The sequence below is a fragment of the Cygnus olor genome, chromosome 2, assembly GCF_009769625.2.
Source record: "Cygnus olor isolate bCygOlo1 chromosome 2, bCygOlo1.pri.v2, whole genome shotgun sequence".
Lineage (NCBI taxonomy): Eukaryota > Metazoa > Chordata > Aves > Anseriformes > Anatidae > Cygnus > Cygnus olor.
Window position 1 is genome coordinate 77,453,751 of NC_049170.1, and position 17,574 is coordinate 77,471,324.

At 37.6% G+C, this 17,574-nt stretch overlaps 1 long non-coding RNA gene across 2 annotated transcripts; it reads left to right on the forward strand.

Moving 5' to 3' along the window:
- Positions 1–7,114: 7,114 nt before the first annotated feature.
- Positions 7,115–16,390, forward strand: LOC121066125. 2 transcript variants are annotated; one of them, XR_005817529.1, is made up of 3 exons: positions 7,115–7,153; positions 12,786–12,912; positions 16,309–16,390. It is a non-coding gene; the product is annotated as an uncharacterized LOC121066125 (long non-coding RNA). The 2 variants fall into 2 exon arrangements; XR_005817530.1 differs by lacking the exon at positions 16,309–16,390 and adding an exon at positions 13,712–13,794.
- Positions 16,391–17,574: the final 1,184 nt, after the last annotated feature.

The window sequence follows — 17,574 nt, forward strand, 5'->3', positions numbered from 1 at the left end:
AAAATGAGCTAGTCTTGGAAAAGACATTTTTTTTAAAAGGTCTGTGCAGGGGGAAAGTGAATTGAAATAAGGATCCTCCCCACTGACTCCCCCCACCCACCACACAAAAATAGTATTAAAAGAAGAAAACCCAGGGGGTTTATATAGATTATATGTCTTTATTAATTTCAACCTATAGAAAAACAGATTAAAACCCCAAGATTCTTCAGACCATAGTAAAAATTTTGACTGTTGTTTCAGAAGTTAAGTCTTCAAGACTCAGTGCTCTTAAAAAACCGTTTTTAACAAACCATTACTGTAACTGTAGTGTAGATAAATGATTCTTTTTTTCCCTCTTAGCATTGTCAATTTCAATTGAAAAAAAATATCAGCCAGCCTGTAGGTTGGTTGACGCCAACACCTTTTACTTGATGGCTCTTAAATCTAATCACTGTCCATGAGGCCACTTGTGTTCGATGGTCTTATTACACCTTTTATCTTACTGTTATTATTGTATCTTGTTACCTCTAAAGACTTCATAAGGCGTAGGTTACCGGTGAACAAATACTTAAATCCTGCTATGCTGTGGGCCAATTACATATGATTTAATTAAAAGCTCCTTTCTGTTTCTTGTAACGAAGGGAATTCGTTAGTGTAGTAAATACTCTCCTTGGATTATATGAACTAAGTTCCAGTCCAAAAAACAAACAGTTCTTTGAAATAAAGATTTGCATTGATCCCACAACATCTAAACCAGTGTTGTCTAGTTTTATGTGGAGCAATTACTTTGCTTGAATGGAGCACAGGTTACCTGAACAGTAAATGTATGTATGTCTACATAGCATGATTGGCTAGCTGTGAAAATGGTTGATAGAAGAGGAACTAAGAGATTATATTCCCCAGAGATGATGAGCAGTAGGACGATGAAGATGTAGAGCTAGGAATGTACAGAATATAGTGTTTAATTCAATAAAATGACACCTACCCTCTGTATGCAAATACAGAAATACCTTAGGGAGAAAGTACCTCCATTTTTTCCTGCTGTATTTGGATCATGTCACTGTCAAGACATAGAGAACAATGAGAAGTAAGAAGCATTTTTATTTGTTTGATTTTTACCTCCTTGTTAATGACATCAGCTTCATAAAAAATGTTGCAAGGTACCAGTATTAATAGAAAGACTCCTTTGAGTACTATTCACTTTTGCAAAAAATCTTAGTTAATCGGAAAATACTAAGTTTATTGTTGATTCAGTAGTAATTTGTGGAAGATAGCATGGTAAAACTCATTGATTCTGTTTTAATTTTATATGTTAATGTTCCTGTTGCTGTCTTGACTCCACTGCATTTCTTCAAAGGATTAAAATATTTCAGACCATAGACATAAGGTTACGAGTACTAGCATTTTAAAACCTGCATCTGAGTTTATTTCAAAAAAATGTGGAGGGTCTCTTTTTTATTTTCTTTGTCCTTGAGGACCAAGAGGTGAAAGGCTAACCCTTAGTTCCTTAGTCTGGGCCTTTCAGAAAGTGAGATAAGTGAGGTTTTTGCTCTCAGGTCAGGCAATGTAGTCTCTTCTTTCTTTGCCTTCCCTTGATATGTACATTTACCTGCTGCAGCTACGCAGCAGCTGCAGGAGGTTGTAGTATTGTGCCAATATGTTTGTGTTCTTCCCCAACAACTGTCTGCTGCATTTTCAAAGTGAATCGATTGCTCATTATCTGTGGATATAATTGAACCCCCTGTGGCCATGCCTACTTGGCTGGGTATGCTTGGGTACTGACAGCACTGGGGTAGTGGTGAAGAGAATTCTGGCAGCCAGATAACTTTCAAGCATTTCCAGAAGTCTTGTATAGGTAGTAGCAAGCTCAGGTTGCTGCAGCATAGTTGGTGGTGATACTGCAAATAGCTAAGTCTAGACTGATACTGCCTATACAGGCAGCTATCTCTATCCTGATGTCTCATCTTAGCACCCATGATAGCACTATACACTGGATATTTTTAACCTGATGAGAATTCAATCTTTCAGAAATATGGGGGCATTGCTTACTAGAGCATCTTGCTTTATTTTTTCTCACTACACCTTTATGAGGTGCAGAAGCACTTCTAAGAAGTAAACATTACAGAGGAAGATGTAGGGTTCTGAAGCATGGGGAATCATGTTTACCAGGGCTGGCTGGGAAGTTTTTAGTAGAAAAACATCTCCAGAATCAAAGCAGAAAGCCCTAATCATTGCATTATCCACATTCTTTTTGTTTGTTTGCTTGTTCCAGTAAATCATTTCTTATAACTATAATATCAGAATCCTGTAGCTCTGCGTTTGCTTTTTTTTTTTTCTTTTTTATCTTTTTCATTTGCTATTATCACGTGTGACATAAAATCTACTGATTTCATTTTGGGTGAAGATTTTTTTTTTTGTGAGAAGGAAGTTTGGGATTCATTCTCATATTTTTAGAGCTAAGCAGCAAAAGGATTTAATAAAGATTTGCCAGACAAACTTGATTGCTTCTTTGATATAATTATAAAATTAGTGGATGAAAGAGAAGAATAATATGCATTTCCAATTAATTAAGGAAAATATTTGATACTGTGTTCTATAAAACTCTTCTCTCAAAATTAATTTAAATTGTCTTGAATATGAATGTTATCATGTGGATGAACTACTGGTTGAAGATAGTAAACAAAGGGAAATGATGAGCTGCAAACTACTGACTTAGGAGGAAATGACTGCTGGGTTACTGCCAGAGAAGGCGGTCAGGTTATATTCTGTTCCTTCACTAATGATTTAGAAGAGTTCCCTCTTCTAAACAACACATCAATTAAGTTACAGAGGATACTAACATGAGAGAAAAAATAAGGGCTAAAGTGCTGTGAAGAGTACTTGTGTACTTTAATGCAGGAGATCACCTTGAGTCCTAAATGAAAGCTGAAAAATATCAACAAGCAGCTCTTATGTAAAGTTTTCCAAAATCCAACTTTTGTGAGGAAAGCTGCAGTTCAGCAGAATTCTTCTGCAGATTCTAAGCTCTCTGTGACTTCAGTAAGTGTTAATCATAAGATCACATGTTGTATTAAATAATGAAGCATGGGTTTAACATTAAACTTATGCTTAAGTTCTTTGCTGAACTGGAAATGTAATTTCTATAAAGCACAAGTGAAACCTAAAAATAGAAGTATAAGAATGTTAGAAAGATATGCATGGAGTCCTACATTAATAAACTTTCTACTGGATGTCCTAGGTTACTCCTGCCTAGAAAAAGGACTAAGTAGAATGAAGAAAAAAAACATTACTTAATTTGCCATGATGTGAAACACAATTAAACTTTTGTGTCCTCAGACATGCTCCTTATGCACTCCCTGCCCTCTTTTTTCTTTAAAATATAATGCATAGAAAGAAATTAAATAGGTGCTTGAGAAAGCAAAGTTGTTAGTGCAAGTGAGGGCGTTTAAGAAGAAATCATACTTTATTGAAATCAGTGGTAAAACTTCAACAGAATATAATGAGAATTATAATTTTAGGAAGACATGAGGATGGCATGCTCCCATGCAGACCTCCACCTCATGCTGTAACATTTGCAACCTCAGAATCAAGATAGTATAGGGTTTTCATTTTGGTCTATCATGAAAAAAGAAATTGCATAACCAAAAAGAACTTCCGTTTTTGAGTTGGAGAAGGGGTGACAAGTAAAGTATAAAAATAATTTGAGAGAATATGGGGACTTCCAAGTTATGCCTCCACCTTCAAGGTATCTGTTTGAATTAAAAATAAGAGAAAACAGTGGAGGAGCCTGTGAGGAATATGCATGTGGCCATATAGCTCTTCTCTCCAGCTTCCACCCAGAAGGCTCCCAGCAAGAACTGAATGGTATCATCCTTCAATCAGAATACAGACAACCAGAGAACACATTTGAAATGCAAACAATTCACAAAAGAACAGCTGTGTGCAGCAAAGCTTGCCTGCTGTGGATCAGCACGTGAAGCTGATATTCATGTCATGCTTCCGTTTGTGGAACAGGATGAACACTGTGAATCCCTTCCCTACCTGACATTGCTTACATGCAGCCACAAATCACTTCTTGATTAAAATCAGTTTTGCAGGAGGGATGCCTCTAGATTAATTTTTTATTTGCAGCAAAGTTGGATACAAGGAAGAGTACAAACCTGTGAATTAATTATTTTGTGGCTGGAAAGGCAGGAAGGCTTCCAACAAATTCAATTTTCAAAATACTTCCAACTTGTCACCCGAGTAAGCCAGTGTGCACTTGGAGACCAATTGAAAAATGGAGGTAGATATCATCACAGAATATATAAACCAGCAGGAATGTGAATGTTAGCCAAAAGAGCTGAGAAACTACAGGACTAGACTTTACGTGAGCAATATGCCCAGCCAGCTTCAATTTCACACGTGATGTCCTTGGGATAGGTATTTAGCATCTGACAATTGACTGCCTCCTCAGCCATGGCCAGATCTAGTCTATTATTAAAGGCAAATGAAACAACAGGGATTTTACTGATGACAGAACAATTCTTTATCCAACATTATACATTTTCTGCAAAGAGACTATCTGATGCTTTCAGGTCTGCATCAGACCTGAAAAATGGTGTGAACACAATGCTGGGACATGTGCTTTGGACTCCCAGCAGAAGAACATCAGTGCTAATGGTGCTAGTTGAATCTTAGGGGAACAGTGATGTAACCGAGCAGAGATTCAGAAAAGACAGAGGAAAGAGACATATGCCGCAGCAATTTCTTTCTGGTTTTAGAGGCTCTAGGGAAAAGTTAAGGCACTCCTCAATGTGATGGGAAGAGAATTGAATGGTTTATATATTCTTGAATATTCTGGCTTGTCTTTTTTTCAGCATGACATAGATGAGTTTTAGAAAATGATATGTGACTCTGAACAAAGTGCTATGCTTTTGGTTTGGTGCTTCATATCCAGCTTTCTCTGAGCATTCACTGCAGAATCTCAGTTCTATATTAGTAGGTTCAGGTAGAAACAAGGTATGAAGAACAATACCTGTGAGTGAGTCATGAGGACTGATGCTTGAGCATCATGTACTCTCAGCTATGTGCTCTCTGTGCTCTCAGAAGCAGGCAAATCTATATTTCAGTGCAAAAGGAGCAAGTAGGACAAAGGTAGGATGAACACTTTTTTTGTACATCTTGGTTAAATAAATGAATAAATAAATAATGTTTTTGAAGGAGTTAGTCATTAGGAGACAGATTTAGAGCACATCCAGGGTGTCTTCCCAGTGGAAGCTGACTGAAAGGTGGTATAGGAAAAGTGGAGCAGAGGATATTACAGGCAGCTACCAACTTTTCTATATGCTATATTCCGTATGCTCAAGGAATGAAAAAAAAAAAAAAATCCTCAGTAAACAAAAGTACTGAGAACTACCAAAAAATATTTATACCGATGTGTAAGCATTCCTCCTGGTGTAAAATTCTCTCATGAAGGATACTTTGGAATAAACTTAGGGAATTGTTACTTATCAGTAAGACACGGTAAGGGTGGAGGAAGAAGAAAAAGGAGTGTTTTACTGTTGCTTTCTGGTGGCAAATATGCAGAAGTGTTTTCTTTTTATGGGAGGTTCATTTCCCTGTGGTAGAATAGAGGAACTGTGGAAGAGGTATTTGCAAAAGAAGCTACGCTAGGGGTGGTTGGGGTTCCTGATAACAGGTACAGCCGCAGTAAGATGCTGGCAGTGGTTGAACATGTGCCATGGCAGTGAATGGCTAGTTGCTCACTAACAGCTGGAAATGGTCATGAAAGCAGAGCCACTTGCTCCATCCAACTGGGACAAGGAAATAAAATTCCAGCCTTACTGAACTTCCTCCTTCACATCTTGACCTCCCTGTGGTGGTTTGTAGTAGTAACAACAGCATGCAGCACTTCCATGTTCCCTGCTGAGCACCATGTGGGTCTTTGCAAGATTAATACATAAGAAATCTAGGAAGCAATAACAAATAAAGAAATGTCATGGTTACAATTGCAGCAAACTAACATTGAGTATGCAATGTGATATTGAAGTAAAAATAGCTAAAACAATTTGGGGCTAAATTCTCACAGGTGTTTTGCCACAGAGAATATTATTTTATGTACAGCTGCAGTGTGACTATATTCAGAATGCTGCTTTAAATGTAGGGCACCACATTGCCAGAAAAATATTCAAGAGATTTCAGAGAAGAAAATTAAAATCAATTAGGGAGGTGGAGGGATCATTTAGGAGGAAAAATTAGAAGAGTTAAATATGCATAACTTGGATGGTTGACAAAAATCTACTAATATGTGAAGGGTAAGAACACAACAGAAGATGGAGATTATTTAGGGTGTTTAATGGAATAATAGGATATGATATGTCCCAATCTAAGTTCCATTATTCCAAGATACACCATATTTTACTAGACTAAATAATTCCCCTGGCAGTGATGTCTATTAGGCTGTCACAGGACTGGCTTGCGCAGCAAGGTTAGCTTATAAATTGCAGTACTTTCCAGAGATGTGACAATACATTTTCTTACAGAGAAGAACTTCAACAACAAATACAAACCACAAGGCTTGTCAGGGTCTGCAGCAGCAGCTTTTGCCCTGCCACTTCCTTTTCTTTCACCTTCTTTTAGATATTTTTTTTTTGTTTTGCTGTCTGCTCTTGAGAAACTGTTGGCTCCTTTGGTTCTCTGCCTCTCCAACTGGCAAACCTGGAGCAATTATGCTCTGTCTTCCAGGACCAATTGCTATCCCCGCCAACAAGTGGCTATTTCTCACAAGCATAAATAAGTATTTGGATAACAAAAAAGAAACCACAGAGACTGTAGCTATGACCAACCAGATGCAAGACAAGACAAATGTGTGTGCATCTCATTTTTGCATATATTTACTCAATATATAACAGCCCTTTTAATTTGGAGCAGACCATTCTGTGATGTGGGCTTTCAATTTGTTATTTATTTTATTTTATTTTATTTTATTTTATTTATTTTTTTTTGCAAATTAACAAGGTACAGATGGGGTAAAAGCCCCATTTCTAAAACTGAATAAAATAAAATCCTTGCGAATGAGCAAGATGATATTATATGTACTATTTTGTTCAATCATTTTATGTCTCTGATCCTCTTTGTTTTCCTTATTCTCCCAGCAGCTCCTACCCTACTCTATTCCATCAGAAGCTGAAAGGTATTTTGGTTTCACATGCTAATTTGTCATGGTTACTCATACCTGCAGATTTGTCTAGTGAGCTGTTTAATGATGCTCAGTAGTATTGCTTGAAAATCATGAAGTTTCAGAGAAAATATTATTCTTCATCTAAGATTTCAGTAGCTAAACTCCCTATTGCTTTGCATGTATGTATGTTCCCACACATACATATATGATTTGTCCTATCAGATGACATTTGGTTCTTATTGCAGTGCATGCTTTGTGAACAATGTAGCAGTGAGCAAATAGATAAATATGAGGCTCTCTAACAGTCTCACAAATGCAGTGTGTGTATTTGAATGTGTGCTTGAGCGCCTTATATCTTAATGTTGTGTTTTAGTGGATGTTCAGAGGAAGGGTCCCCTCTACACATCATGCAACTGATGCTACATGGAGCAAGTGGGTTGCACTGATTACTCAGCGGGCTCGAATAGGAAACCTCATCCTCATCTTCATCCTCCTGCACATTTGATGGCCCAGCCCCGTCTTCTCCATACCCAGACTTAGCAGAAGACTGTCTGCGTTCTAAACGACCTGAGTTTCTATACCATTTTTTCACCTTTTCTACAGGGGCAACTTGCACTGCTACAGCTCGCTTCTCCGACCCAGCCACAGGGTCTGCCACAGGGGTTGGAATACCCTCTGCAGGGGCAACTTGCACTGCTATGGTTCGTTTCTCCGACCCAGCCACAGGGTCTGCCACAGGGGTTGGAATACCCTCTGCAGGGGCAACTTGCACTGCTACAGTTCGTTTCTCTGATCCAGCCACAGGAGTGGGAGCGGCTGCAGGAGCTGGAGCAGCTGCAGGGGCTGGAACGGCTGCGGGAGCTGGAGCTGGAACGGCTGCAGGATCTGTCACTAGGTTGATAGTAGCATCAATTGCAGCTCGATAGGCACAAGCCAGACCCCAGCATGCCACAGTGATTTGTGTCACTTTGGAACTGCCAGAGTCATGACACCTTTTTTTCAAGCATTCTACCAGTTTTTTAGGATTTTGCAGTTGTTCAGGGGTGAATGTCCAAAACACTGGAGGTGCCCACTGCCCTAGAAACCTGCCCATATCCTCCCACACTCCCTGCCACTCGCAAATATCCCGCCTCAAGACAGATCTCCGGATGAGATTCCTAAGTAGTTGTTTAACCTTAAACAAAACCTGAAGCGCATTCAGGAGACATAACAACAAGAACATGCTGGTCTGAGTATCCCAAGGATATTGAACATCTTGGAGAGCTACCGTAACTAGCTCGGGGGATAAGAGGGTGGTGAAGGAGGAAGGGAGAGTGAACAGGTAGGAAAAAATATCTTCCCCTGTTCCCTCCACAGATTGACTCCCTGATGAAAAAAGGCAATAGGTGTAATTGCTAATAGTTTCTGAGATATGGTTTCCGAAGTATAGAGTCGACGACAGTGCTGAGTACAAATACCAGGTTAGAGTCATGACCAGAAATCTCATCATTTCATAAGCCATCGTTACACCACACAGTACCATAACAATCTTAAACCAGGGCCCGGAAAGGATAAACAGCGCGACAGGGAGCACATACAGAAAGTAACTTGCTATAACACTCAATTTGGGAAACAGGCACAGCAGACTTGAGATTAAGGCAATCAACATTGTGACTAGCAACTATTAAGCAGGTCGAATACTTATACCAATTTTAGTTTAACACACTCTGGTCAAATCTGTCCATATCTCAACCCTTCATGCCCCACGTTGGGCGCCAAATGGACTGTTGTGGTTTAGCCCGGCTGGCAGCCAAACACCACACAGCCGTTCGCTCACCCTCCCCCCTCCCTCTCCGGGATGGGGGAGAGAAACGGGAAAGTGAAGCCTGTGAGTTGAGGTAAAGAGAGTTTATTAAGACAGGAAAAATAATAACAATAACAATAACAATAACAATAATAATAATAATAATAATAATAGTATTAATAGTAATAATGTGTACGAAATAAGCGATGCACAATGCAATTGCTCACCACCCGTTGACCGATGCCCAGCCTATCCCCGAGCAGCTGGCCCCCCGCCCACCCCGGCTAGCCACCCCTATATATTGTTCAGCATGACGTCAGATGGTATGGAATACCCCTTTGGCCAGTTTGGGTCAGCTGTCCTGGGTCTGTCCCCTCCCAGCTCCTGCTGCATCCCTAGCCTGCTCGCTAGCAGGACAGAGCGAGAAGCTGAAAAGTCCTTGGCTTGGTGTAAGCACTGCTCTACAACAATTAAAACATCAGCATGTTATCAGCGCTCTTCTCATCCTAATCCAAAACATAGCACCCTGCCAGCTACTAGGAGGAAAATTAACTCTGTCCTAACTGAAACCAGGACACTTAATCAAGTTTTCTTTCAGGGCCAGCAGGCAGAAATGCTTTTTCTATAAATGTCTTGGCATGTCTTTACGGATACACTGCCCATAAGCAATTTTCATGAGGTTTATATTCTTGTGTTGTTTCTAAATTGGGAAAAACTAGGTAAGAGAAATAAAACTAGGCTTTTAAGATAAAACTATAAAATCAATGGACCTGTATAATCCATTCAAAATAGCAAGAGAATATGGCCCAACTTTTATAGCTGTTATACTGAAAAAAATACAACTGACCCCAACAAGCTTCCTAGAGATGTATCAAGATGTTTGAGGTAAATATTTAGTCACTTTAAACACATGCAACTTCGGTAACTGGGGAAGGGCACAAATCCAAACATTGTACCTTCAAATACTGGAATCCTTTAGATTATACACAGGTTTATCTCCACCCAGCATTAGGGAACTTTTTTTTTTTCCTCCCCTCAAACATCTATATACATTTTTCATTATGTGTATATGTGTTGAAAGTACACAGATCTGGGCTTTAATATCTTTCTGGAGATTAAAATAGTTTGAGGGATTATAAGTAAATAAGAGATTTTAAATTCACTGCTAAAAAAAATAATAATAAAAAATGTGCACACCTCCTCCACCACAGTCTGCAGTTGCTTTCATAAGAGAGGTAACTCCTCACCCAGAATATACAGGCATCGTGTGTCTAGTGATGTTGAACTTCTACTTTAGCTTTTGCCTGGTCTGTGCTCTAGAAACAATGCAGGTGCCTGCAGTGGTTCTGGCAGCATTTTAATCTGCTTTATTCCAGAATTACATGTATGAAGGAAAGAAGTTCTGTCTTCCTAATCCTGATCTGACGGGCTCAGGAACAGCCTAGGACTGTTCCTTGTGGCAATAGTTTTAAACAGTCCTTTCCTGAAATATTTCTGGAGCTTTTGTGCTACTAGTAGCACTGAGATTACTAAGTAGCATCCTGGCCCAAGTTGTTCACCTCAGCATCTGATTTCTGTGATGGAGTTTTCTCATGTCAGCAGATTGTATTTAATGAACTGACCAGTTTGTATCCATTGCTATTATCAAATACATTTTGTTTCCTCTCTCATTTGTTCTCTGTCAAGAGCTAGTAAAAAGTTGTATGCTTTCATATAACTGATACATTTGTACAAGGATCACTTCTTTGTATTATGAAGTGTGGGCTGTTGCCAGTGCCACCAGCTGTGTGGTGGTCAGTGACATGATGGTACCATTATGCTTGAGCCATCCATCCGTGCATTCCCCTTGCTGGCCTGAGAAAGCACGTGCTTCACCCTCTGTGGCCTTCATGACCATGGGAGCAGGTCTGGCACTTGTGGTGCAGTCAGAAAAACAGGTCTCTTTCGTTGTCCTGCTCCAGTGGCAGTGGTCATGCCCAGGACTGCTGACAGGTACCTCCAGACAGGACCAGCACATGAGTTGCATGCATTGCTATCCCTTTTTTTTTGTTTCTTGACATTGATTTTCACCTTCATGCCTCTTCCTCCACCCCAGTCTCATTGCAGCTGAGCAACCTGCTCTGTTTATTCTTTGCGCCATTGTTTCCAGCTTTGCTGCAACCGTACTCGTATTTGGTTTTCATGATACAGTTACCTTGGTAATCTCATCCTTGTATGGAATTGCTGCTATGGTTACCTGGGTGCTGCTGGCCTTGGAAGACTGCTCCTCAAAATGTGTGGTCCCCTCCAACTATCTGTGAGGTTGAGCCGCTTCTCATCTAGCCCTCTCTTTGCCACCTGTGCCACCCAGCTGTCCCTCGCAGCAGTACCTGTAACTTTTGTCAGCTTCTCACACGGTTTTCTGTCACTTCCATCAATTTATCATGCCATGCTCTGTAGCCTTCCATGCCCTTGCCAGTTAGATGAACCTCTCTTAGAGTAGTCATTCGCCTGCAACCCTAACACTTTGGATTCTGTGTTATTAAAGAGTTTAGGTACTTAAACTTGTATGAATTCAGAGATGCTGGAGGAACTGCATTTATAGTGTAGGAACATACTATGTATTAGGTAAACAGTTGATGTTGCCACCTGTGGCTCCCAGTGAGCAAACTGTATTTCTAAAGCGTCATTACATATCAAATACCCAGAACAGTTTTTCATAAATATGTAAGTTGTAAGATGACACCCTTTGTTAAACTTCTTTTCACAGCTAAATGTTAGAGGAACCCCCTCTTTTACTGCCTTGTTGGTACCTCTTTTTCCAAAAAAGTGGGATGGGGAGCATCCTGGGATGTAGAGGTTACTGAATGCCATAGGTCTAGGAATTTGCATGGGGCAGCCGAGTGCTTCCAAGCTGCAGGAGGCAGCTGGCAGCATCTCCAGCTAGTGGAAGGATGCCTGTCTTGACAAGCACTAGCCATAGCCAGATGTTAAACAACAGAAAAATGGGAAGAGGGCCTGAAATTCAAGCACCTCTCTGAACATGTGGCAATTATACACACTCTTAAAAATAATGATGGAATTGCTGTAATCATATGTGACAACTGTGTAACCCCCACCAACTCTTATCCTTTAGAAAACAGAGCCATCTCTTACTACTGTCATTTATATTTTGACAAAAGAGATTCACTGTTATGAAAACAGCATGAATACTTAAAACAGAATGTAAGAAATGGTGATTTATGAAACTGTGCAAGAGGGGCAGTGCCCAGAAGCATTTTCTGTTCTCTATTATCAGGCATCATGGTGGTGTCTTTTCCCTTTAGCACAATGCATATCACTTGTTTGCTTTGGTTAAAAGTGAAAGAACTCAAGCCTTCATTATCCTTAGCAGTAGGCTTGCAGAAATATATCTCAGTGATTTTTTTTATGAATCTAAACTGTAATATAATATGCAATGAAGACAATGCACTTTGCAAGAAGCAACTACTAAACAAAGCAGTGAGAGTTTTCTCAAATAATGATCCCTAGAAAAGTGTAATTCTAATTGATACATTGTTCAGAATGTCAGAAGAGGTGACAAAAAATGCACATGTAATCACTCACTAGTGTAAAAAGACAGCATAATTCAGTGTTTCAGTTTAAAAACAAAACTGGTCTAGAATTATCTGCTCAAAAGATTCTTAGAAGAAAAAGTTGGTTTGCCCCAAAATAAAATTGTATGTGGAAAAACGTTTGAATTTATTATCAATAGAATTCAAAACAAAGAACTGAACTTCAAATTATTGTAACTAAATCATTATTGTTTTAATTATGCAGATGCATTCATTTTGACTGTATTTAATAAAGCATTAAACTGGATTTCCCTATCTCTTTTTACAGGTGTTGCAGCTTTGCCCTTCACCTATTCTTTCCACTACACAGGGCTACCTGGAAAACCACTTCAGACACATTTTGTCTTCCATCTGGTTCAGCTGCACAGAGCCTCATAAGAGTAACAGGACTGTTGGTGAGTTCTGGGAAGTGAAGTTGTTTCATAAATCTTTTTAAAGAAAATCAGATCTAGGAGTCTCCGGTCCTGGGAATTCCTAGGGATTTCTACAGGATGGCCTGAACCATCTAGGAATGGTTATTCCTTAGGCCAAAGACTCATGGCAAGAAAATGGGTCTGACTGAAATGACACGCCTCTGCCCTCCAATAAATAAAAAGGGAAGAAGAAACTGAAATGAGATGATCATGAGTATTCAATATATAAAATAACCATCATAACATGGGATTATCTGGCATGATCTAACCAAAAGTCCATCTTGCCCAATGTTTTATCTCTAGCACTGGTTAACAATTGATGCTCTTGAAAGCAAATGAGATTGGGGAAGTATATACAGACATTGTAAACACCCAGCTGACACAATCTGTCATGCAGAGACTTCCTAAGGAAAAACTAATCTCTTATGTTTACTAGTCTTTGATATTTTAGTTTCCATTAACTGTTTAGTCACAATATGAGTCTACATAAATTTCAACATATGTAAAATCCTGGTGCAGTAGTTTCCATAGTTTAACCATCTGTTGTTCAAAGAAAAGTCCCAGTCTGCTTTCTTTTTCCTTTTAACCCGTCTCTGAGTGTTTCTTTTAGTGTTTCATTGTATATATGAAACTGAGCAGCAATCCCTTCTTTGGATTTTCCATGCCATTCATGATTTTATAGCTATCTGTCATGATTCAATTCAGCAGTCTCTTTCTAGGCATAATCAGTGAAGACTTGTACAGTAGCACGATTGCATTATTTTTTTCTCCATTCTTTCAGAAGTCTGATTTTTTTTTTCCTGTTTACAAACTGCATTGCTTTTGTAAATGCCTGATAACCTAATGTTAAGAGACACTTCTGCAGCTCTTCATAATCAGCTTTAACTTTTAATACTGTGAAAAAGTAAGTAATAGCAATTAAAAATGTAAAAATGAAACGTTTACATTCAAAAACTTTTTACTTTTACCTTTTTCTGGGGAAAAAAATTCTATCACACTGATTTTGGAAAGACATTATGCCATTTTTTTTTTTCACAGAAAGGAAATTATGAAACTTTCTCAGCTATTATAACTAAGAAACAAGGATTATGAGATTTTTTATAATATACATATGTATGTACAGGGTGTATATATTCTATATATAAATATAGGAGGCAGGAACCCAAATGTTGAAGGATGACAAGAGCTATGAGGTCTGTCTGCACTATTATTTTATTGCGAACATATGCATTAACTAAAACTATCATTGAATCAAGTTAATAATGAGTAAATCTTATCTAAAAATAATGGATTGGAGTTTTTTTTTTTTTTAATGGGAGTGAAGAAAGGACAAATTTAATAAATCAGAATTTAAGAAATACAAAGTATTTGGATATTGGTTTTACTAATCATTTTGTCTCATTAAAATAAAATATAAACAAAAAGCCCTCAGATTAGAAATAGTTTAAATCTGTGGGTACGGATATCAGGATATATAGTTTAAAACTCATGTTTTTTCCTGATTATCTTGGTTAAATTTAGCTATTTAGGATTATGCAGAGATGTCTTGAGGTTCATTTCAGAAAGAGAAAGCATCTAAGAAGATGAGTGTGTGTTTTAGTAAATAGAAGATTTACAGTCACTGGAGGACTGACATAGAACTTGGTGACTTTTTTAATTAACTGAAAAATAGTTTCAGAAGGATTTAAATTAGGTCAGATGCATCTTTGGTATGGTATTATAAGAAAGAATAGAAAGTAATGAAAATGTAAAAGCATTATACTTTGAATTATTATAACAGAATTATTTATTTTAGAATGTTTTAAAGTCTTTCATTTTTAAAATAAATCATTGTTCATTTTGAGAAAGAATGTATTATTTAAATTGGTATTTTCTTATAAAGAGACAGTTTGCTGGTCACATTTCAGATCACATGAATCATTTTGGTGTAACCTTAAAGGTTTTAAAAACACTTTTAAAAACAGTATTTTAGCTTGGTCTGAAATAATTTCTTTTCTGCAGTTTTTTTAAGTTGCCCATCAAACTTAAAAATCCACTTTTCTCCAAACTTGTGTTGCAGTGCTAGCTGGGGGGGAAACATCTGATGAGTTTTAAAATAATAACTGCAGTATAAGTTTAAACATAGGTTCAGAGGAGATTTTAAATATTTGATTATAGATTTTATGCAATTTTCATGCTCTGAAGCCATGGTACAGATTTCTGTTTTCACATATTCTTTCTTTCATGCATCAGACATATCCATCCTGTCTTGTCATCAGTACTTTTCACAGATTCTTAGAACCCTTATTGATAATCACATTCAGATGCAGAAAGTATATAGCAGAAAGTGCAGAAACTGACAGACTGCATACCGTACTTCTCTAGATGGATAGCATATGCTGTTTGTCATTAACCAAAATAGCTGTGTTCCTTGACACCTGATGAACCATAAAGAAGATGTGGAGCTCTTCCTATATTTCATAGTCAAAAAATACCATCTTTAACATGAACATCCTTTCATTTTTTATCTTTGAATAACAATTTGCCAAAAAATATAACAATTAGCAGCTGGCTAGAATACTGCTACATGCAGGTAGAATATGAACACACAAAATTAAAAGAAAATTTTAAAAAGTATAAAGTTGCTTGAGCTAAACTTCTGACAGTATTCAGGTACATGGGAGTATTTATACTTTTCTTTCATTTCTTCCTGCAAGACCTGAAGAGGTCTATTTTAATTGCATAGAATTACATTCACAGAATTTTAAGAACTGTAAAACAAAGCTTGTAAGTAACAGAAAAGGGTATATGCATGTGAAATCTTCAAAGAATATCATATAATTTTTTTTTTATTACCTCCAAAAGCTATATGTTAATAATGGATTCTAGAGACAAAGATCATATCAGTAGTAAAGTGTTTAACTACTTGAGTTGCAACTCTATTTAGGGATTGATTTCCCTAAAATAATGTGTCCAATTTTCCCATGTATTTATTAGTGTGTCATCCAACTTCAGCCCTTGAATTTCCACTCAATTTCTATCACAGACTTTACGCTAAAGAAAAATTAAACTACCATAGCATGTTGAAATCAAGGCTTTAAAGGAGGAATGGGTATAGATACTACAGGAGCAAGACCACAATTACCAACTACATAAGAATTATATAGATGGATTTATGGTTTAGTTCGTAGATTTGGATTGGAAAATAGATACTAAATAACTAAAATTGTAAGTAAGTAATGCCAAACTTTGTTGGGGAATCTAAACTTAAAAGAACATGGCTTTTTGAAAGGTTACAGGGAATAGCTAGATAGCTGTAAGACAGTTGCCCGTATTAAATCAAAATTCTGTGTAGAGTCACGGATATTGCTCATGTTTACACAGCTTCCATCTTCACAGTCCACAGAATGAATGACATTCATTTTGGCTGCAGAGGGAAGGGACTTCAAACACTTTGAACCTTTCAAAACATCTGCCTCAGTTTGTAAGGTAAATTCAGATTCTGCCTTATAGACAAGGCCTGGAGGGATTACAGAAGTGATGTTGTGCTTCCTTTCTTCCTCATTAGTTCCTGTCTGTCCATGACCCAGACTGAGAAACTAGTTTAGAGCCGTTACAGCCAAACGTTGTAAGGTGCTTTTGCTCACCTGGTAGCTGAAGTTCACTGGTTGCCATCAACATACTAAAGCAGACTTTACAGGTTTGAACTGGATTCCCCAAGGGGGAGATGCCATATCCCTGCAAATATCTTCACTCATCAGATGACAGTAACAAAATTTGAAATTTTAATTCAATTTTAATCGAGCAAAAGGTTTGTTATATACCTTTATTAATCCAAAGACATTTTTAGAAGTATTGATTTGCAAGAATGCTTGGGTAAATATCAACGATATATTTTTCTCCTCGTTTCTTGAAAGTATATTTCCTTTTTTTCTTTCCCATTTGTGAGGCTCTGAAGTTAAAGCTGAATTAGGTATTGCATTATTTTCTTTTCTTCTGGTATTTTGGAAAATGTAATGGTGTGCATAGACATTATTCTTCATGGAAATTGTTTAGGTTTTTCTCTTAAACATATTTACCCAGTAAAAATATGTATTTTATATTAAAGTGAAATAACGCTATTGTATCTATGTATTTCAGATCAGATCATTAACTCTGTCTTACTTCACTGTTTCAAAATATACTTTTACTATTCTTTTCTTCTCCCATGTCTTTGATTATCCAAGCAGGCAGTTTCTGCTCTTAAGTAACCAAAATACTTTTGACGTAAATTGAGAGATGTACAGTTAAAGAATATATAAGTAAATGTTTTAGGGACAAAATATTCTCCTCTCTTTTTATAATTATATGAAAATCTCATTTTTTTTCCTTAAGACAAGATGGTAGCTATATGGGTACCAAAGCTACAAATTTGGTGGTACTGCAGGTACAGATGTATGGAGTACAGAGTGCTTGTCTAATCTATAACAAGTTCTTCACCAACCATTTAGTTCCTGACTGTTCACTCATATCTATGCATTTTGCTGCCACTGCACTCTGGGATATGAAACATTTAACCAAGAATTAATTCTGTCTGAAAATCTCCTCTCAGAATCTCTAGTACTGTTAAAAAAACAAAACAAAACAAAACAAAACAAAACAAAACAAAAACAACTGCAAAGAATG